Source organism: Bombina bombina, chromosome 9 (genome assembly GCF_027579735.1).
Source record: "Bombina bombina isolate aBomBom1 chromosome 9, aBomBom1.pri, whole genome shotgun sequence".
NCBI classification, from domain to species: domain Eukaryota; kingdom Metazoa; phylum Chordata; class Amphibia; order Anura; family Bombinatoridae; genus Bombina; species Bombina bombina.
The window spans coordinates 217,335,864-217,360,551 of NC_069507.1; positions in this window are offsets into that span (position 1 = coordinate 217,335,864).

Sequence of the window (24,688 nt, forward strand, 5' to 3'; positions counted from 1 at the left end):
AAAACTGGTCAACTTAGTAAACATCTGTTTTTAGTCTAAAAGGATTGTAACAGAAACTCTTGCCAGATAACAAAATGCTTGCTCTGATTATGAGATCTACAAATCCAGGCCCATTAAAATATTTTTACTTTAATGCTGCAAATTATGCTTATAGATTCCTTCATTATTCAGTAAATATAAAAATGTTGTGAACCAGTGGCAGCTGGTGAACAGGTATAGGCACAGACAAAGGCTGTGGTGGACATTTTACAAAGTAAAGACCGTAGTGAAGGACAACAAGGTCACTATTTATACAAATGAAAAAATAAGAGTGCATGGTCTTACCTTCTCAGAGACAGCAATTTCTCCACTTTCTATGATGATAATGAATTTTTTCTGCAAGTCCCTTTGAAATTAAAATGTAAAATTAGGCATTTCAACTAAAGCATTGTTTCTCAACTGAAGTCCTCAAGTGCCCCAAAAGACCAGGCTTTCATTATAGCCGAACCAGTGCTGCATTGGTGAAATAATCAGCTGATGGTTGATAGCAGGTTAGAAAACAATCCATCCATGGTATTACTGCTGCTAAGCTGAGCACTTCAATTGTGCACTGGTTCATCTATAATGAAAACCTGGTCTGTTGAGGCTACTTGAGGGCCACGGTTAAGAAACGTTGCACTAAAGCACCAGTTCAACTGCAATCTGTTGACCTTGAGAATAAAGCATTTTTTTAAAGTTTGATCATATATTGCAATACCAGAATATGGTATTGCAAATTAACTTTAAAGAAAAGAAAAAAACATTTTGTTATGTTTAAAATAGGTCTTTAATAACTTATATTATAAAACATCTAACAAATATTAACATATTAACAATCAAAACTTTTTTACTGTGACTGGTCTTGTTCATTTCCCTCATTTGTAGACAAGGTCAATCCTTCTATCTTTTTTAACAAAGTTTTCAATCACTTTATTAAGAAAATCTTCACAGTTCTTTTCATGCAACTCTACCAGTCTTTCTCTCTCAATAGCTAAAACAGCCAAAGAGGAAAGTCGTCCTTGACTGGTCCGATTCCTGCTATGAGTTTTTATGCGCTTTAAAGCAGAGAAGGACCTCTCAACAGAGGCCGTTGTAGCTGGTATTGTGAGAACCAGCTTCAGTAATTTCACTGCCTCTGGAACAGTCTTCATGAGATCGTTGTTGGCCAAAAAGTTTAGTAGATCTGTAGGTGATTTGCAATCATTTCTCACCATTTCTGAACTATAACATCCAATTAGATCAGATTTTAATCGAACTAAGTCAAAGTATTTGCCATATCTTGCTAGGCTCTGCAGTTTTTGGTCATCAATATGTTTGGACATCTCAAGCAATTTAGTGCAATCGACCAAACAAAGGAATTCTAGCTCAGCAAAATGGTCAAACCGAGCTTTCATTTGAACGTTTACATTGTCCATAATGTTGTAAAACAACCTTCTCCTCACATCTTTTATTGGCTGTTTACTCCTTACATTGTCTGTCAGCCCCATTCTGATGCAATCCGCCTCAAATGTACCATACAAATTGTCAAACTCTTGTCTGTGATTTTCAAGAAATTTCATGGTATCAGCAATTCTCCGACAGCAGAATCCAACATCCATCACTTTACTCTGCAGCAATCGAAAGAGTGCGTCAGTTTGTATGAAAATGGCCTCATATGTCATAAGCAAGAAGCAGGTTGATGCTTTATTCAGAAAGAAGTAATATCCTTCAGACATCATCAAGGTCTCATGATCCCAACCATCTGGATTTTCTCTGAGAAACAGGAACATAGCACGTATATCACTTTGATACATGTTGACCGTCTGCACTAGTCTGGAATTTGAACTCCATCTGGTGGGTGCTGCTCTCGGTAAACGTCTCTTCACCATATCGTCCAGTAGGTGGGTGCGCTTTGTCGATTTACTGAAAAACGTAGCCATTCCCTCAAGTGTAGAAAAAAATACTTTACACTCTTCTATAGATTTTGCAGAATTAGAGAGCACCAGATTTAACTTGTGTGCATAACAATGAATAAAAGTTGCTTCAGGTACTTTTTCTTTAATCTTTGCTTGCACCCCATTAATAGCTGATGCCATCACAGAGGCTCCGTCGTAAGTCTGAGCTACCAGCTTTTCAAGACAATTATATTTCTCCAACACTCCCAATACATAGTCTGCAATAGCTGGTGCTCGTCTGTCAACCACTTCATCAAATCCTAAGAACGCCTCCTTCACAATTATCTCACTGTTCAGCTCACTTTTAGCCACATAACGCAAAATTACAGAGATTTGTGTTATGTTTGTAACATCGGTTGTCTCGTCTACTTCCACAGCAACAAAGGGGGCTGCATTAATCTCCTTTCTTATATCATCTCTCACTATATCAGCTACTGCTTCGATTAAGTCATTCTGGATTCTATTTGAACATCCAGAAAACACAGTGGATGTTTGCAAATGTCTTGCAAAAGTTGCATCTTTCCATGCAAACATATGCAATAGCTCCACATAGTTGCCACGATTAGAGGACTTTGCACCCTCCTCGTTACCACGGAATGCTATTTCCTGTTTGCCTAGATAGAAGGTTGCTTGAATAAGGTTTTTTAAAATCTCACGGTTTTCAGTCACTTTTGCATTGTGGTTGATGATATCTAATCTCCGCTGTTCATTTAAAGCAGTATCTATCCTTCTCGCTAATCCAAAGGTTTTCCAAGCAAATTGGTTTTGAATGTGACTGGTCGATTTCTCATGTTTGTTAGTGCCCCTTGATAGATTTTTTAAATCTCCAAATCCAGCATTTGTCCAAACATTATCTGTAGTGGAGAATAAAATACACGGAAAGCAGTATAGGCGATTCTTTGTAGCACAGCCACACAGCCATTCTTTCCTTTGATACCATTCAATTTGGAATGTACGTGTCATCGTTTTGTCTTTTTGAAGTAAGTCCTTCAGCTCAGGCATTGGTCTTCCTTTATTTATTACTTCTTTTTTTGCGGGAAAGTCCAATCTTGAGAAATTTCTAAGGTTGGATATAGTGTTTTCCATTTTCCAAAAATTAGAATACTGAACACCTGGAAACAGAGAAAAAAATGAGAGAAATCAGAAGGAGAGAACTAGAGTTAATCAAAGTAAATCTAAAAATATACATATTGTGTAAAAAACAACAAACCACTTACTTGCTTTCTTGCATAATGAACATCTAGATATGCTCTGTGTAGTGTAGCCCTGTCCTTATTGCGATATGGGAGCTGATATCTTTTAAACTGCAGTCAGATTCTGAATAACTATCTACGCATGCGCAACAACTGGAACATCAAAACGAGGGCAAGGTCAAAAGGAATTTGAATAAACTACATTAAAAAAACACTAAAATGGATAAACATCTGTAGACTGTGACATACGATAGCAGATGACATGAGTAATTTTTTATTCTTTGATATTCTCAAGCAGCAGAATATAGGCAACCTGGCAATGTAATGTACAATACTAATAAAAAATTATCAAATTTTCTTCTCTCTTGCTATATTTTTTTGAAAAATAAGGCATCTAATCTAAGGAGACAGCCATTGTTTGGTTCAGCACCCTGGATAGCGCTTGCTTATTGGTGGGTGCATTTAGCCACAAATCAGCAAGTACAACCCAGGTATTGAACCAAAAATGTGCCGGCTACTAAACTTACATTCTTGCTTTTCAAATAAAGATAGCAAGAGAATGAAGAAAAAGTGATAATAGGAGACAATTAGAAAGTTGTCTAAAATTGCATGCTCTATCTGAATCAAGAAAGAAACTAATGGGTACAGCGTCCCTTTAAGACCTTATATAAAATAAATATCAGTGGTATGAAATATGTAGGTAGAATGGTCAAAATGTACTTAATGGTGGATTACAACCCTGATAACTTTACTGAGATTTTGTATTCTCCATCTAGATTAATACATTTGAATGAAAAATAGTGAGGAGAAAATAGTCACAAAATTCTCTTTACATCTGACCAAAGACTAATACTTGACAATCCACAGTCAATAACACATTACAAAGTAATGTACTATATATAATATTTAAGTACTTATTTTTATTCAGTGTAATATGTTAAAGGGACAGTCTAGTATAAACTAAACTTTCATTATTCAGATAGGACTTTTAATTTTAATCAAATTTCCAATTTACTTTTATCATCAAATTTGCTTTTTTTTTATTGGTATTCTTAGTTTAAACTAAACATAGGTAGGCTCATATGCTAATTTCTAAGCCTTTGAGGGCTGCCTTTTATCACATGCTTTTTAAATCTGTTTTCAACACAAAGACAAAGTAAACGTAGGCCATATAGATAAAACTGTGTTCAGGCACAGGGGGTTATTTAAGATTTAGCACAAAACAATGCTAAATTTAAGACAATAGATAATAAACAGTCACAGTCATGTGATCAGGGGGAGGTAAAAAGTATATTAATATAACTGTATTGGTTATGCAAAACTGGGGAATGGGTAATAAAGGGATTATCTATCTTTTGAAACAATAACAATTCTATGGTAGACTGTCCCTTTAAATCAAAATCAGTGTAACAAAAACAATGACAGAGGGCTATTCTGTTCTGCTCTACCTTTGATGTGGACGTTTTTATTGTTTGTTAAGGTTTGACACATGTGCATTGCAAAAGTGTGCCCTGACTTGTGTCACTGTCCAGTATCACAGGATTGTAAATTTTTGGTCAACAAATTTGGTATATTATTGCTGTCCCTGGGCTCTATTAACCTTAACCACAGTGGCAATTCTAAATCCTAAACCAATTACCTGTTTCATGATGCTAACACAAAAATGCTCATCCAGAGACAGAGTATATATTTCTAGTTATAGTATTAAATCTATATTATTCACAATGCCCAACCCATGATTCTTCTATGAGATATCAGACATGGATCTACTTTTTTGTGTGTGACTGTTGCAATGTAATTTGAAGCATGTGTGAGAAATATCAGGGAATATAAATAGGATTAGGCAGTAGGCACCAAAGTATGTTTTTTTCTTTTATTGAATTACTTTCATGCAAAAATAATTTTTAATTGAATTGACACTGTCAATTGGTGCCTAATGCCTAATCCTATTTATATTCCCTGATATTTCTCACACATGCTTCAAATTACATTGCAACAGTCACACACAAAAATGTAGATCCATGTCTGATATCTCATAGAAGAATCATGGGTTGGGCATTGTGAATATAGATTTAATAATAATAACAACCATTCACTCACTGTCTCACTCCTGTCCTGAGGCCACACACAAAAAATCAAGTGAACAGTCAAGTGTTTATGTTTTTAAAATTTCAAGCAGCCTTAATATTTTCATTTTAGTTTACTAATACGCAGCCAACCTCGCAACAAGCCAAGCCTGAGCTGACTAGTAAGCCTCCCTGGCCTGTAGCCATAAAGCCACCCGGTCCCACCCCACGTGGGTGATTGAACGTTACTCAGTCTCTCTCTTAATAATTTTAGTTACTGTTTTGACTCCGTCCTGAGTCCACTTTCCCTATTCCCTGAGGCCACTCAAAAAAATCAACCAAGTGAAGGTGATAGTCCAGTGACACAGTCCATAATAGCAAGCAAGGAAGCCACCTGGTCCCACGTTCAGATTCAGAACGTTTTACTATTACTATTTTTTTAGTAACTGTTTTTGTCAGTGCTATAAATTGGTGTGAAAAACACACATTATAGCACTAAGCACTGACAAAAACAGTTACTACAAAAATAGTAAGAGTAAAAGGTTTTGAGAATTATATCAATAGTAGTAACTTTAACTTACACAGAATGTCAAATTATCAATAAAGCCCTAATGTGGATTTTGTTCCCCAATATATCAGAATAATCAGACCTTCAAACGTTGTCAAGTATAATTCAACAGAACACAACACAGCATATAATTATACTCATTTGCATTGTCAGGTGTGATTGTGCATTACATCACACATACATCACACAGCTTGCTAAGCCTTGGAAAGTACAATAGTTATACAGGAACGCAGAATAAAGCTGCATGTTTAACCATTTGACTGTCTGAAATCTGCTGTGCAATACAAATAAAATGTGATTTATTATTCTGAAATTATGAAATATTCCTCTCCCCTTGATTAACCTTTTCACCCCCAAACTGACACAGTGACCCTATAGAAATTGTCACATGATATGCTTGTCATTGCTGGCATTACTTAACCGAAAAACTTTAGTAAAGTTTGTCACAAAGCTGAGAGCTGCCTAGGGGCACCTTCAATTACAGGTACTTCTTGTCCTATTATATCGTTTACATATTGTCTCACATTTTGTGTGCAAAAAATATTATATATATATCAAAACAAAACTGCCAAGTGGAATTAATCATCATTACGTTTAAAGAAAGCTTTACAGGTGGCCCTCGTTTTACAACGGTTCAATTTACACCATTTCAGAATAACAACCTTTTTTTTCCAGTCATGTGACTGCTATTGAAAAGCATTGAGAAGCAGTGCATTTATTAAAATAGCCATTAGGTGGGGCTGTCCGTTTGTGTTGCAGCAAAGCCAAGCAAGCTGAAATTAATCAGTTTAACTAGACCTGAGCTATCGAGCAGATTTCAAAGGAACAAGATCTTCCTGTCTATAACTCACTCCAGATTGGAATGCATAGAAAGAACTGTTTGCAGGAAAATGCAAGTGAAGTCTGTGTTGTGTGATTATTTTATTAGGTTTATAATGCTGTTTAGCATTTAAAGTCTTCATTTCAAAGCTTTAAAAATAATGTATTAGGTGTTACTTATGACAATTTTGAGAGGGGCCTGGAACCTATCTCCCTCACTTCCCATTGACTTACATAACTGGGTTTTGATTTACAACCATTCCTTCTGGAACCTAACCCCGGCGTAAACTGAGGGCTACCTGTACTTATATTCCTCTTTTCTTTATCTATATATAGACAACTCGTGAACAATTGTTAAAAAAAGCTATCTGAATAATTACAAACATTGCTTGAGTATGTACAACTGATTCCTGTGACACTGCTCACTGGCTGGAAGAGACTTGGTTTATTGATCAGAGAAACCTCTGGGCAGCTGTTCTATTGGTGTTTTTCTTTTAAAAAATACACAGAATGATTCAGTCCGGTAGAGCCATTAACTTATTTGTTATCTTATTCCTGGCTGCTGCTAGGTGTTACTAGGGAGAATTATGATTTATTTATTTGTACGTGTGCACCGCTATTGTCTAAAATTTTGATTTCTCAGAGGAATGGCTTATCTGATTGCCATAATGTATTCGTGTTCTCTCTGCCTAAATTCAGTGTAGCTGTAGCAAATATATATATAATAAATAAAACATTATTTATATACAACTCAACAAAATTAGGGTCTTGATTATTCCCAGGTGATCATTTATTATTAGGACAATCACTTGACAGAAATAATGACATTAAAGCCCTTCTATGGAGGCAGGCCCTTATCAGTGAAATAAGGAATCTTTTAAAAATATTTGTATGGTGATGGATAATAAAGGCACCTTTAAAAATTGCCAGAATGCTCAATATAGAATTAATGCTGTGGCATATTTCCTATTATTATGACACTCACCTGGCAACTGAATACAGAAGGTGAATAATTTGAGCAAGCAAGATGGCCGCTATAAAACTATATTATGAAGGGTAACATAGGGGATGCAATGCAATGTGCATTGTGCATGCATTAGAGTTCAACATCTACTAGACTTTCTTATCTTTTATTAAGTGACTGTATTACAACTTACTTTTTTAATGAAAAAAATAATTTAAGCTGGGGTTTGATTTTATTGAGGACCAGGTCAGGCCCTGACCTGGTCCTCAATAAAATCAAACCCCAACTTAAATTATTTTTTAGGGGCTCAGCCCCCCTTTTTGAACTTCAGTTGCAACTTGCAATATATTTTATCAATTCAAAGTTTGAATTGATAAATAAAATATATTGCAAGTTGCAACGGAAGTTCAAAAAGGGGGGCTGAGCCCCTGACCTGGTCCTCAATAAAATCAAACCCCAACTTAAATTATTTTTTTCATTAAAAAAAATGTATTTTTAATTAATTTGGAGAAGTTGACAAAGGTTGGCCAGTCAGACTAGAGGGCTCAGGGCTGAGACCAACGAGTCAGTGAGTGAATAATTTATCTATCAACAAAAACGGTCACATATTTAAATGTAGTATAGGACATGAAACCAATAACTTCTTGATGATTTTAATGAGATTAATACATAGATTATTTTCATAAGGGATGACAATCATGACACTGACAGTCTTAAACAAACTCTAGTTCAACTTCAATCTTATTCAATTTCACATAATAATTAATCACATTATTTCTGAGTCTGACTTTTGTTTGGGAATCGGGATTAGAAACTTTCAAAATAATGCAATGAACCGTTCAACCTACCTAAAAGATGATCAAATAATCAGTGAGTGACTGCTAAGTGCGCGGCCGTCGTCTAAGTAGACTGTAGATTTTTTACTACGTAGTACTAGTAGTTAGAGAATACTGCTGCTGCTAGATGTCCGACACTCCGACTCTCCGTCTCACTAGTCTGAGGCTGAGATGACGCCGGGCACGTGACAGACGCTGACGACGCGCGCCTCAATTCCGGCAGCCCGCCCAGAGACTCTGACACTTGCGGGCAATACTGAGACCTGATTGGCTGAGACGGCCAACTTGCTCCCGAGGCGAGCCTCCGGTGTGGGAGCATGGGCCGCATTGAGAGCACTGCTGCATTAGCACTGATTATCCTCTTGATGGCAGCAGCAGTCTCTCAGCGGCCCATAGTTCCCAATACAATGAATACATTTCATATTGCGCAATATAAGGATAGCTAGCCTCCAGTTTATTATTGCGCAATATGAATGTATGATTGTATTGATTTAATACATGTATTATAACGTTTTTTTTTGCACAATGCACATAACAAATGAAATAAATTTGGTGGAGGGGTGGGGGGGTAGGGGGGGTCACCTGTTTATTAAAAAAAATATATATTGAAAAAAAAAAAGATTTTTTTTTTTTTTTTAATTTGTAAAAAAAGGGTGTAATACATAGATTGGCCAGGGGAGGCACTGCCTCACCTGCCTCTTATGAGTGCACGTCCCTGCTTCTAAGTATACATAAAACATAATCATGTTGAAATTCATTGATTTAATTTCATGATGTATGATATGTAAAGGGATTTGAAAATGATGTATGTGTAGACTGTCCATTTCACTCAAACAATCATTAATATTCCTCTAACCTAAAAAGTTCAATTCTGAATGTGTCTATTAATATTTGGATGACATACATTTAATCCTAATGTAAAAGAGATATTCACAAAATATACTCTGTAAATGTAATGTCAGATAGATACTATTCTATTCTTAATATTTAATATGAACGGTAGTATCTACCGTGTATATATTCTGAATAGTAATTGATTGAACCATCAAGATTAAAATAATTATATTTAAGATTAAAAAGGCAATCATCTTAATCTATATGGTAATCAGTGATTACGTTGTTTCAAAGGCTATGTGGAGTGTCCATTTAGATTTGATCCCATATTATTCAATAGGTGGAGTCTCCAAAGTCAATCCACGGGAATGTGTCTAAAAGAACTCTATACTTCAATATCAAATGCATACATGATACTGATATATTTTCAAAAAGAGAAATATCATATTGTAAAATCATAAAGATTAGCACATAATTACTTTGAAAAATATGCTTTTTAATGTATTGATCAAATGTTCCATGAAAAATACAAGTGAACAATCAGAGTTTCAAGGATCAATTAAATATTATTATTAATTAGACTTGCTTCAAATCAGTCAATACCTTTAAACATAGTCATTGTGACTTTGTATAAATATTTTATGGGAAATGATGGGTATATATGTGTGTATGTATGTATATGTATATGTATATGTATATATATATATATATATATGTGTATATGTGTGTATATATATATATATATATATATATATATATATATATATATATATATATATATATATATATTATATATATATATGTTATATGGGTAATTTGAATCTCACATATTAAGCATATTGAGGGTAACTTTAAATCTTGTATCAAATGTTTATAAAGCAGCATTCCACAAGTTTCTTTCTGTATAAGTTGTAACATATGGTTCTAATATAAGTTCCTCTCTACAAATGGTTATATGGGCATATTCTGTTATGTGCTATAACAACATTCTTATTTCCTGTGGGCCCCTTATGCAGATGTGAAGTTAACTACGTTTTTTATATATTTCCTGTGACCTCATGTATGACGTATACATCACTATAAATTCTTTGTGTGTTCTTCAAATAAAGGGGACTTTTGTGAAAACACTCAGTTGCATGTGTGTGTGATTTCAGTGGTCACCCCAGGGCCCTGAAGAAAACGTGTGCCGCACCCTTATCAGCCAGAGAAGAGCTAAGGAACAAAAGAAGTAACCCTACAAAACTGGTGTCAGAAGTGGAATGAAACAGGGAACTCTCGGAAGGTAAGCTGAACAAAGAGTCCTTTTTATTCTGACCTTTTTTCTCTTACCACGAGACCCCTTAAGTTTCATTTTACATAGGAATAGTTGGGGAATATATATATGTGAATCTTTGGTAGATTCTAAAAGAGGAATAGTAGATTTTTTTGGTAGAAATCAGGTTAAATATATATATGAATCTTTGGTAGATTCTAATCAAATCTTTGATAAAAAAAAATAAAAAAAATAAAAAGGGAATAAAAGATTTCTTTGGTAGAAATCAGGTTATATTAAGTCTGGCTGAAGGGTTAACCACACATTTTCTTGCTGCTTGCTTTTGAAATATTGCTGTAGGCTAACATTGCTTTAAAGATATAAGATAAATACTGCATTGTTTATATGAATTTTTATGCTGTTTGCTTTTAAATATGCTGTATGGCAAAATACTGTTTATTTGTATAAAGTGTTAAGGAAGTAAAATACTGCTTATTGTTTAAAGTATTAAGAAAGTAAACTGTTGTTAATATGTATTGCTGTTTCTAAATGTTAGTAAAAGGCTACATTTTTTCTGGTGAAGGGTGACCTTTGACCTAGAGATAATTAATGCCAGAAACTACTGAAAGGATCAGCATAGTGATATTTTTTTTCTTTCTCTTGTTGTAAACTTAAGCATTAAGCACAATAACTGGTAACGGAGTACAACCATTCTAGTTAATGTGTTTTTTGCAAAAATATTCAATAATTAATTGCTCTTAAAGGTAAAGGTATTGTATTTTTTATTTTTATTATTTTTTATTATTATTATTATTTTTTTTTTTGTATTGTATTATATTTTGTTGTAAAAGTTTTAAAAGATAAGTTAGGAGTTGAGAATGGGCAAATCCCAGTCTAAACAATTTCCATCACCTAGACCAGGTGAAAATTGTAAAGATTATGGGGGAAGGGTGTCGCCCGATGGGTTTATGTATATTATTCCTTGGGTTCAAAATATGGCAGAATGGACAGAAGCTATGAGAAGCTCTGATCCATTCCCCAGAGAGGGGGATAATGATAAATTTCATATGAATATGGTAAAAGGGTTGTGTCTAGGTGATGAAGAGGCATTTCCATGGTATAAAGATGGATTATATGAAAAAGGGTGGGGAAAATTGGCTGACTGTTGCTTTATACTGGCGATATATTGATATAGATGGGAATAAAAAAAAGGGTAAAAGTGAGAAGCAAAGACAGAAAGCATATTCACCCCCCCCTGCCCCATATAATGCCCCTCACCTACCTTTGCCATCATATAACAGACTATAATCCTAGCCTCCCATCCCCTAGTGACATAGATCTAGAGACTATTGCTATTGCCTCTGCTCAGGTACCCCAGGAATGGACCTTCCCAGGACCTTCTGTAACTCCCCGATACCAGGTCACTAAACCCCCAATTATGCCCAAACCCCCGATTAAGGTTGAACCAGTAACACCTTCCTACCCCCCTACAATAACCCCACAATATAAAAGAGGGAATGAAGAAGTAGAGGAGGAGGAGGCAGCTGTACCAGAAGCTAGTATGCCATTTCTTACTGTGGGAGACCAATTAATTATTAAACCTTTGTCCCCGGGTGAATTAAGGGAAATTACTAAGGGAGCCCCAAACCCCCGTCAACATCCATCAGCTTGTATTATGTATTTAAAAAGAATGTTACAAGGACAAAACATGACACAGACAGACATAAGAATTATCATTGATGCACTTCTAGACTATGACCCTGAATCAGGTTGGGAGTGGGGTAATGTAAAGAGTATTAGTAAATTGAGTCAAGATCCAACAATTAACTATGCCCTAAACACACGTGAGGGACTTGATGAAATGTGGACAGAATTAAGTATAGAAATGCATAGAATATGGAAGGATAAACAAATTATGTCAATTGCACTAGCGTGCAAACAGAATACAAGGAAACAGTAGTAGAATTTGTTAAGCGTTTTTATAAATGCTGGAAGGAAGAGGCTGGAATGGAATCAGGAGATGCAATGGGCTCTCTGAAGGTCCAGACTTGCATTAGTAATATGCAACCTCAGCTTTCTTTGTTGGTGAAACAACTTGTCTCTGATTGGCCAGAGTTGACTCCAGCAGAATTCTTGAAAAGAATTCATGAAAAAGAAGGGGCAGGTTGTTTTGACATCAGGAAATTAGAAGGAAAAAACGCTGCTTTTTATCAAAAGCAGAGTTTACAACATTGTGATCCATTCCAGGCCAGGGAAAGGGATAATACAGAGAGTAATAGAATGTATGTGAGAGGTAGAGGGAGAGCTAGAGGAAGAGCTAGAGGGAATTATACTTCAAACAGAACACATTGATTAGAGCCCCTGCTTTAGGACTACCTGATTATTGTAAACCATTTCACTTGTATGCGAGGGACAATTGTAAAATCATGGCTGCTGTCTGTGCCCAAGAGCATGGTGGAGGCAATATGCGTCCCGTAGCTTTCTTTTCCAAAGTAGTTCCAATACCGGTACAAGGGATGCCAGCGTGTCTCCGAGCATTGGCGGCTTGCGCCATGGCTGTAGAGATGGTTGAAACAATCACATTAGGCCATCCAATAGTACTACACACTAGTCACCAAGTTTTACATCTTGTAAAAAATGTCACTACCCAACACATGACTTCTCAAAGACTTTCTGGTTATGAATGTATATTACTGAATAATACAAATCTGACTATTAAATATAGTAGTGTATCCTCAGGGCCAACTCAAATACTTAGTGCCTTACTTACAGGATTACCAAACTTTCCAACAGATCATGATTGTATAGAGGTAATACACCACATTACCACACCAAGACCTGACTTGATGGATAAACCTTTTGACCATGCTGATAATGTGTTTGTTGATGGTTCTTGTTCCCAACCTAGTGATGGTATTTATAAGACAGGCTATGCCGTTGTGCAACTACCAGACATTGTTCTAGATGCAGGCCCCATTCTTTATCCTTCTGCACAAGCTGCAGAATTAATAGCACTTACAAAAGCATGTAAATTGTTTGAAAATAAATCTGTTAACATTTACACTGACTCTTTCTATGCTTTTGGGGTTGTGCACGATTTTGGTATGATATGGAAACAACGTGGTTTTGTTTCAGCAGATGGCAAGACCATCTCTCATACAGACCTGATTAATGACCTTTTAGAGGCCATACAACTCCCAAAGGACATAGCGATCATACATTGCCGTGCACATACATACAAGTCTGACCCTATTTCCTTGGGTAATGCACTTGCAGATAAAATTGCTAAAGAGACTGCTTATGTTTCTCATACACCCGGATCCACCATCCGTATGTATGCTGTTTTAGCCCCACCTTCATGTCCTACAGACCATATGCTTCTTGAACTCCAGGGACATGCCACTCCTAGTGACATATCTTTCTGGACTACTAATGGGTTAACTTTAATGGTTTGTTTTCTAAAGAGGGGAAGGTGGGCATACCGGAAAGCAGTGCACCACTCTTTATAGCACAAGCCCATGGTGTTGGACACCTAGGTATAAAACCAACAACTAACTTGTTGAAGCAATCTTTCTACATTAGAGGTATAGGTGATCATTGCAAGGCATATATTAATAGATGTGTATATTGCTTACAGACCAATGCAACCATTCCCAATAAAGCCCAGCATGACCACTTACCCCCACCTACAGCCCCATTCACACATCTACAAATTGATTTTACACATATTCCAAAAACTGGCACTAAACAATTATATCTGCTTGTAATAGTTGACCAATTTTCTAAGTGGCCAGAAGCTTTTGTTACCCAGAGGGAAGATGCAAAAACAGTCGCGAAAATTTTAGCCACTGAAATAATTCCCAGATTTGGTTGTCTGCTTCAGATTAATTCTGATAACGGTCCAGCGTTCATTAGTAAAATCACACATGAGTTATTAGAAAGGTTACAGATTAATTGGAACTTTCACATTCCCTACCATCCTCAAAGCTCAGGGATTGTAGAAAGAATGAATCGCAATATCAAGGAAAAACTTTTAAAGGCAACAGCAGGTACATGGGTTAAATGGCAAAACTATTTACCTGAGATTTTAGCAGAAATCAGAATGACCCCAAATAGGACAACCAGGTTGTCTCCATTTGAGGTCCTAATGGGTAGACCATTCCCGACTCCATGGGTAAAAGGCCCACTTATCATTAAAAATGGTGATTTAGATTGTATTAAGGAACAATATGTAAAACAATTGATTGATAAATTGAATGGCATCTATGGTGATGTGTCTTCCCGTTTACCTCTTCCCTCACAGGAACCAACCCATCCTATCAAGCCTGGAGATCTGGTCTGCATTCGCCAGCTGAATAAAGCAAAGAAAGGAGGTTTCCCGTTCAGCAAGCCAGTCACTGTGATCGCTGTAACCAGGACTGCCGTACTGACTGACGACAAGGACATCTGGATACACGCTTCACGAGTGAAACTCTGTCCAAAGAGAGGAGAAGCGGGTGACAAGCTATCGGTCACCCCTCACAAAGGAGAAGTGGGTGATAAGGTATCGATCACTCCTCACAAAGACCAGGATGACGATCTCAATCATGGATCCAAGACATTCCTGCAAGATCTTCCTTTTCCTAATGGGGATATTGATATTTGTGTATATCCCAATAGTATTAATAATGGCATATTATTACTCACCTGAAGATGCTGGACACTTTACACCTATTTGTTTACTATTATTAACATTGTTTAACTGTTACATGTCTTGTACTTTACGAAAGAAAATATCAGGTATGATACAAGATGCAGAAAAAGTTCAACTGCAAAATTTAATTAGAGGTAGACCCAGATAGTTTATATTGTAGGAACATTACAGATTATGTGATCACGATGTGATCAAAGAGGGGAATGATGGGTATATATGTGTGTATGTATGTATATGTATATGTATATATATATATATATGTGTATATGTGTGTATATATATATATTATATATATATGTTATATGGGTAATTTGAATCTCACATATTAAGCATATTGAGGGTATCTTGTATCAAATGTTTATAAAGCAGCATTCCACAAGTTTCTTTCTGTATAAGTTGTAACATATGGTTCTAATATAAGTTCCTCTCTACAAATGGTTATATGGGCATATTCTGTTATGTGCTATAACAACATTCTTATTTCCTGTGGGCCCCTTATGCAGATGTGAAGTTAACTACGTTTTTTATATATTTCCTGTGACCTCATGTATGACGTATACATCACTATAAATTCTTTGTGTGTTCTTCAAATAAAGGGGACTTTTGTGAAAACACTCAGTTGCATGTGTGTGTGATTTCAGTGGTCACCCCAGGGCCCTGAAGAAAACGTGTGCCGCACCCTTATCAGCCAGAGCAGAGCTAAGGAACAAAAGAAGTAACCCTACAGGAAAATGAATACAGATTTAAAATAATGGTAAATATTGATTTATTTCAAGATAATAATATATTTTCATATACTATATGTACTTATAAAATTGTATTATATATTTCAGATGGAATTTCCACTTCTGGGAATCAGCCTTCCGCCCCTTCCCGTCCTGCCCCCTCTCCCAGCCCTTCCCGTCCTGCCCCCTCTCCTGACCCCTCCCGTCCTGCACTCTCTCCGGCCCTTCCCATCCTGCCCCCTCTCCCGCCCCTTCCCGTCCTGACCCCTCTCCCGCCCCTTCCCAAAACCAATCCCCTGCTCTCCCTCTCCACTCTCCCCATCTTGCCCGTCCTGCTCCTGCCCCACCTGCACAGCCACCAACTCACCAGACCCCAGACTCCCCAGCTATGCAGGCTCCACCGGAGCAGGAACCCCACCCCACACCTCGCCCCATCCCCCACCTCAACCCATCCCTCACCACCAACACCTTTACCCTAATCCACACCTTCATTGTCCTTGGTGTCATGTTCTCCTTCCCAGCCACCGATGTAAGTATCATTACAAATTAACATTAGAACATACATTCTTAAAGAAACATTATACTGATCTAATTATACATAAATTGATTTTGAATCGGAAATTTTATTTATAAAACTTTTATTTATTTTATTAATGTAAATGTTTCAGATTTAAATATTATGAAATTAACATCCTCATTTTCTAATATCTAAATGATATTGTCTAGATCAGGGGTCAGCAACCTTGGCTCTCCTGATGTTTTGGAACTACATTTCCCATGATGCTCAGACAGCCTAAAGAATGTCTTAGCATCATGGGAAATGTAGTTCCAAAACATCTGGAGAGCCAAGGTTGCTGACCCCTGGTCTAGATGTTGGATATATATTATGTATATATGCCAATATGTTGTATTTGTTATCACCTGTCACACATTGACTGTTCCTTTAAGTCAGAATCCACCTCCTTAACCATTACCTCCTATATAAGGTAATGCTAAACCCCTCCTCTTTGCTTGATAATTGTGAGTTATTTGAGAAGTTAACGTAGCTTTACCTCTCACTATATTTTGAGCCAGCTTTGCTCACAGCATTCCAGCATTATCCACCTCTACATTCTGTGGAAATCCTCTTAACTACTAAAGGATTAACTTTGATATTTCCATTTCTATTGCAAGCAAGAGTAACCCTGAATTTAAAACTTACTTCTGTTGCAGTAATTCATTTGAACTATGACTCACAGCACCAGCTGCAGCGTTTTCTCCTAACAGCATCCAGATGCTGAATCACACAAGTGGTGACGTCATCAGCCTCGTTTCCATCTACTCTGAGATTCACTTCGGCAGACATGGACAGTCTGAAAGACGCTGCCAGGAAGATCAAATGGATTCAGGTACTCTCTAAAAGAGATTTATCTACTGCTAAAGTGTACATTCTTTGCACGTTAAGACCTTTCTCTTGAACTAAACTTGGCCTGATTTATGTATGGTATCTCTGGGAAAAAAAGGTCTTGGGACATTAATTCTGAGAATTGTACATACTAAAGAACTTTCTCATGTGGAAACTTTGGCCTTGTCGTTAGAGCTACTAACTTGAACTTTCACTTAGTCAACTCTCAAATTTCATTCTCATAATGATTTATTCCTAAATAAGAAAAAGAACAGATATCTTTTCTTTGAATCTAAATTTAAACACAGCTCATTGCCTCAGTGTTTAATCTCACCATATCAGACAAATTGCTTTTCTTTCTCTTTTGGGTTAATTTCTTTTTGTATTTGAACTACTACCCAGAAAAGCTACACATTCTCTCTAGCCTGCAACTGCATGTTAAAGCATTACAGTATTATCAAGCCTCAAAACATATTGTTAAGAAATAGAAATATGGATCCAAATGAAGTTGCCAACCATATTTCTAATCTTAATCAAAAAGTTGATATTTTAGCACGGGGTCTTACAACCCTTCAAACTGAAAACACAACACTAAAGGGGTTACTGAATGATTTAATAACAGCAAAAAATACTGAGCACCCTGAACCGTATGTAAATCCGCCCAAAAAAAATTCTGGTACACATTCAGAATTCAGGGAATTCAAAAAGGCTTGCTATTTACTATTCTCCCTTAAAGCAAAAACCTATTACACAGATAGGATTAAAGTATGCACTGCAATTTCATATCTAAGTAGGGAACCCAGAGCTAGGGCGAATAGATTTTTTGAGACCAATGACATAATACTAGACTCTCTAGATAATTTCTTTGCCGCAATGGCAGTATTATATGAAGACGTAAACAAGCAAAATACAGCAGGTAAAAGACCCGTGGAAAATTATATAGCGGACTTCCAATTATGGGCCACTGATTCCCAGTGGAACGCAGTTAGTTTAAAAAAACAGTTTAGGCTTGGTTTATCGGAATACCTCAAAGATGAACTGTCAAGAATTGAAATGCCTGATACAGTAGAATCTTTAATGAAAGTATGTATTAATATGGACTGAAGATACCGGGAGAGGAAACAGAGCGCTCACACCAAGATCTCTACCCGAAGAGAACCTCACTTCCTTATCAGGATAAACCTTCAACTAACCCATTCCCCATGGAAATTGGCACCATCAGAGGACCCCTCTCACAAGATAAAAACTTAGTAGGATGGCCAACCTTTGTCTATACTGTGGAAATAAAGAACATGTGGAATCTGCCTGTCCATCCCTGAATTGTCAAAGAAAGGGTAAGATCAAAACTTTTTACTCAATATCCCAAAATGAAAAACCTTCACATTTTTCATTATTGTTGTCTTTACAGTGGGATCAACATCAGTTCCAGACAGAGGCTATGATTGATTCCGGGGCCTTTGGAACATTTATTGATGAAACTCTTGTGCAGTTAAATAAAATACCTTATGTAAAAAAAAAGGCCGCTATCTATCAAGCTCTGAATGGAGCTTGATGGCCCCTGTTTCTGGCGAGTCTTCAGAACCGCCAGAAACAGCAATTATGAAGCAGAGGTCACAAAGACCGCTGCTCCATAACACTGTCCGCCTGCTCTGAGCAGGCGGACAAACATCGCGGAAATCAACCCGATCGAGTACTATTGGGTCGATTGACAACCCCCAGCAGGGGGCGGCGTTGCACCAGCAGCTCTTGTGAGCTGCTGGTGCAATGCTGAATACGGAGAGCGTATTGCTCTCCGCATTCAGCGTGGTCTTGCAGACTTGATCCGCACTGTCGGATCAGGTCTGCAAGACCTTTGTTAAATAGAGGCCAAAGTCTCCAGTATTTGTTAAGGTAATAGATGGAACTTATTATTTAAAAGGTCCAATTACACACCACATGATACCACTATCAGTTTAAACCAAAGATGGTCATAGAGAGCATCTTTCATTTGATGTCATTCCTAGTTCCCTTCACTCCATAGTTCTCGGACATCCATGGCTGTTGAAACACAATCCAAACATTAATTGAGTAGAAAACAAATTGAATTTTTAACCCACTTTCTGTTTATCAACTTGTTTCCCTCACACCACTATTACTCATATCACTCATCAAGTTCCAACAGATTATCAAGATTTTCTAGACGTTTTTGATTTAAAAGAGACAGAAAATTTGCCCCCTCATAGGACATTCGATTGCCCCATTGAGATTAAACCACATGCCAAAATACCCTTCGGTCGCATATTTCCTATGTCACAACGAGAACTACAACACCTCTGAAAATATCTGGATGACAACTTAAGAAAAGCCTTTATCAGCCCTTCAACTTCCCCAGCAGGAGATGGAATATTTTTCGTCACCAATAAAGATGGAACACTTCGGCCGATTATTGATTACAGAGCTCTAAATGCTATCACATTAAAGAACAGATATCCACTGCCTCTGATACCTGAACTTCTTGAGAGATTGAACAAAGCTACCATCTACACAAAATTAGACCCCAAAGTAGCTTATAACTTGATTAGGATAAGGAAAGGAGATGAATGGAATACCGCCTTCAGAACCCGATACGGCCTCTTCGAATATAATGTGATGCTGTTCGGGTTATGCAATACCCCCGCTACATTTCAGTACTTCAATAATGAAATATTCAAGGAAATGATGGACGTTTGTGTTGTAATATATTTGGATGACATTTTGATTTATTCATGCAATAAGCAAGACCACATTAAGCATGTTTGTTGGGTTTTTGCCTGACTCAGAGAACACCACTTGTAACATATCTCAGCCTAATGTCACTATCCCTTTAAGAAATCCTTTTCTGACTGCTGCATTTGGGCAGTATTCACATTCAGCTTGCCTGCCTGCCTGATTAATCATTCATGCACCTGATTACCTCAGCCTCTTTTTAAGCCTTCTCAGGTCTAATGTGCCTTGCATTAACATTGAAGTTGTGATCCTGAACAGAGGTCTGTGACTGTTTCCTGCATGAACTTAGCAACTATTCCAAGATACAGCATTTCCTATTACCTATGCAAAATATCATCAAACCGCAAGTATCAAAAATATCTCCATTCTGTTTCCTGGACACAGCTACTTAACAATCTCTGAACTTTATTATAATTCAACTATGCTTTTGCTTACCATCACTCTCTAATTACAACAGCATCTTACTCAGAACTTTATAACTATTTCTCTGCTACAAGTTGTCATTGCTGAAATATCCTGCTGCAAATATGTTAACATATTCTGAACTCTGCATCTATGTGTTCAATTAAAAGCTTTCCTGTGATTCTCCAATATATGTTCAAACAGTAATTAATGCCTTAAACTTAACTTTCACCTGTGCTGCTCTGCTAATTACTGACATACAGCTCATTATAATAATATGTACTGTGAACCTGCAATAAACCAAGTTTGCATCTAAATGCACAAACAGTAATTAATGCCTAAACTTGCAGCTTGTCTAAGTACCTGTGCAGCTGTGCTTTAACTCTGACATACAGCTTTATATAATATTATGTACTGTGAACCTGCAACAATCCTTAGTTTGCATCTAAGTGTCAAACTTTCACCAGATTACTCTGAAGCCTGAACATTCCACTTTGCTATATTTCTCTCTCATTGAATCCTGCAGTTACTTCTATTAACTAACTATAAGTCACAGTGAACTCAGAATATATTGTATACAAATGTTGCACTCTCCATTTATTCTACAATAACTTCTAGCAACTATGAATCACAGAATATCATCTATCCACGTCCAGGATACTCTTCCCCGGGTCAGGGGTCGGTGTCTTCAAATCCCTACCACTGCCCCGAGGGTCTGTTTCCTGAGCGCATGTACACCGGATCATGACAGAATGTTAATGCCTAAAAAAGGGATCCGCAGTGGTAGTGGATGCACCGACCCTCAAAGGAAAATAAAAAATTACAACATAACTCAGACCCAAGCAATCCCTAAAGGAAAAACAGAAGATTTTCAAACTTTAAAAAATTTAAAGACACAGTACTCCCATTCTAGACAATCCTCTACTCATGTTCGTGGTTACCATTTTGGTGAAACTGATCCTGAATCTGACTATGAAAATGAAGAGGATTTAACCATAGCTTCAGCAGAAAAAAATCAGATCTTTAAAGATTTAAAGAGACAGAACCACTTTTCTAGAATTTCATCTGTTCCTCATGTTTGTGATTCCTATCCTGATGATACTGATTCTGAGTCTGTATATGTCAACAAGGAGGATGACTTCACAGATCCAGCTGAATTGGCATTAGACTGGTATGAGCGCAACTTTAATTCGCCACAAACTCAGACAAGACCTCAACCTATTTGCTATAATGACATCCTTGGTTGTTATATTTACAACATGGATGATACAGACAGCTCCCATCATGAAACCTCTCATGGAAATACTGATATTACCATGGATTCGTTAGATTGGACAGATTCAGAGCTGGAAGAAAGGACATCTGGTTTACAGACTGCTGTTAGGAGTAAAGGTCCGCTCAACTACTATGCTGATTTATCACATCAGAATTATGCATCCAGTGATGAAGAGGATTTCTGTTCTCAACCTTACTACAAGCCACAATGGCAGCAACTTAAGAAGCCTCATACTGGGAAGAAATCTAAGCTCTCTAAGAAAAAGAAGAAGAAGAAGAAAATCCTTCTGCCCACAGAAAATCAGAAGTGCAAAGAGGAAACTCAGCCTGATTCCCCTGTTTTAGATTCTGTTGTACCAGACCCTCTCTTGCCTCCTGACACTGTCAACACCGAGCTGGATGATGTCTATAGTCACTATCAGTCTCTTCTTAAAGCATCTAATGGTATCTCTTCTCAGACTCTACAACAACTACAAAAACTGTTTCCAACTATTGATTTCTTGCATCCCTCTCATGCTGCCTCAATACCTGTAAACCCTGTGCTAGAAGCAAAAGATAATTCTGTTCCAGATATACAACCTTTCAGTTTACCAGAGATAATCCCTGGAGAATTTAGCTCTGATATTCAAACTCAAATAAGCATGCCTGCTGAACTCCAGATAACTTCTCAGTCAGAATCTTGTGTCACAATTCCTCCGCATCTACCTGAGTGTGGCATATTGCAGTACACTTCACCTTCTCAAAATTCTTCTGTTATTGCATCTAAGAAATTGTTTCCCTTGGGAGATACTTTGCATCAACCTACATTTTCTACTACATCAGTTTCCTGTACAGGAATTCCTGATACTCAATCCTGTGAGGACAACTTTGAACCAAGTTTGCAAGTGGACATTCTTGAACCTGAAACTTGTACAAAAGTTCTTCAAGAAGATTCCCCTGTGCCCATTCCTGTTCCTGTTTTCCATGATTATACTACTAAACCTGACATCAAGGTGGACTCTCTTGTTTTTGACCCTGGTATGGGTATTCCTTTGTTTAACCCAGAAATGGGTGTAATAATACTTGATCCTGAAGATAGCCATGCCCTCTACTCAGAAGCGAGTATGGTTCTTGGCTCTAAAGTGGGTCTTGTTAATTCTTCGTTTATGAACCCTGAAGAAAGCCTTGCCCTCTGCTCAGAAGAGAGTATGGTTCCTGGCTCTAAAGTGGGTTCTTTTTCTTTCTCTATAGTTGAACCTTGCCCTGGCATGGGCATACCTTCACCTGATCCTACTGAGGATATTCCTGAACCTTGCCCAGATGTGGGTACTTCTGAACATTGCCCTGGCATGGGCATTCCTTCACCTGATCCTACTGAGGATAGTCCTGAACCTTGCCCAGATGTGGGTACTTCTGAACATTGCCTTGGCATGGGCATTCCTTCACCTGATCCTACTGAGGATATGACTGAACCTTGCCCAGATGTGGGTATTCCTGAACCTTACCCTGGTGTGGACATTCATATACCTATTCTTAGTGAGAACACTTTTGATTCTGAATCCAGTAAGGAGACATTTCATTTTGAATTAGAAGATGGCAAGAACTGGACAAATCTTGCACTCTACACTCCTATCTCCTATTTTGAAGAAAGCCCTGCTATTGCGTTAGAAGTGGCTATAGCTTTTTCTTTTGGAGTATATCTAATCCTCAGCCAAGAGGTTAATTCTGAGGATACTCAAATCTCTGACCCAAAGGTGGTTAATCTGGTTATCAATCCAGAATGCTGCATCTCTATTTCTGAAGCTGAGGAAAGCCTTTTCATATCTCTAGGACTGGCTGCCTTTTCATTGGCTATATACATGGTCATCTATCATGAAGAACATCCACCTGTCTACCCTCAGAATGATTCTGTGGTAGGAAGCTCATTGTATGTTACGTTCATGCATTCTCACGATGACTACAAAAAAGTTGACTTCAAGTTTTGCTCTCATCATTGTCAAGATCTTTTGATACCTGAATTACATGGCCTTTACTTCGTCATTCAACTTTTTCAAGAGATCTCCAACCCTCCTTTCTTGATTTCCGATTGGACTCACTACCTCCATACACCTACTACCGATTCTCCATATCAATTTTGTTCTCTCTCCTTTTGGATTGTATTGGGCGCCCGGAGGTCGCCTTTAAGGAGGGGAATCTGTAACATATCTCAGCCTAATGTCACTATCCCTTTAAGAAATCCTTTTCTGACTGCTGCATTTGGGCAGTATTCACATTCAGCTTGCCTGCCTGCCTGATTAATCATTCATGCACCTGATTACCTCAGCCTCTTTTTAAGCCTTCTCAGGTCTAATGTGCCTTGCATTAACATTGAAGTTGTGATCCTGAACAGAGGTCTGTGACTGTTTCCTGCATGAACTTAGCAACTATTCCAAGATACAGCATTTCCTATTACCTATGCAAAATATCATCAAACCGCAAGTATCAAAAATATCTCCATTCTGTTTCCTGGACACAGCTACTTAACAATCTCTGAACTTTATTATAATTCAACTATGCTTTTGCTTACCATCACTCTCTAATTACAACAGCATCTTACTCAGAACTTTATAACTATTTCTCTGCTACAAGTTGTCATTGCTGAAATATCCTGCTGCAAATATGTTAACATATTCTGAACTCTGCATCTATGTGTTCAATTAAAAGCTTTCCTGTGATTCTCCAATATATGTTCAAACAGTAATTAATGCCTTAAACTTAACTTTCACCTGTGCTGCTCTGCTAATTACTGACATACAGCTCATTATAATAATATGTACTGTGAACCTGCAATAAACCAAGTTTGCATCTAAATGCACAAACAGTAATTAATGCCTAAACTTGCAGCTTGTCTAAGTACCTGTGCAGCTGTGCTTTAACTCTGACATACAGCTTTATATAATATTATGTACTGTGAACCTGCAACAATCCTTAGTTTGCATCTAAGTGTCAAACTTTCACCAGA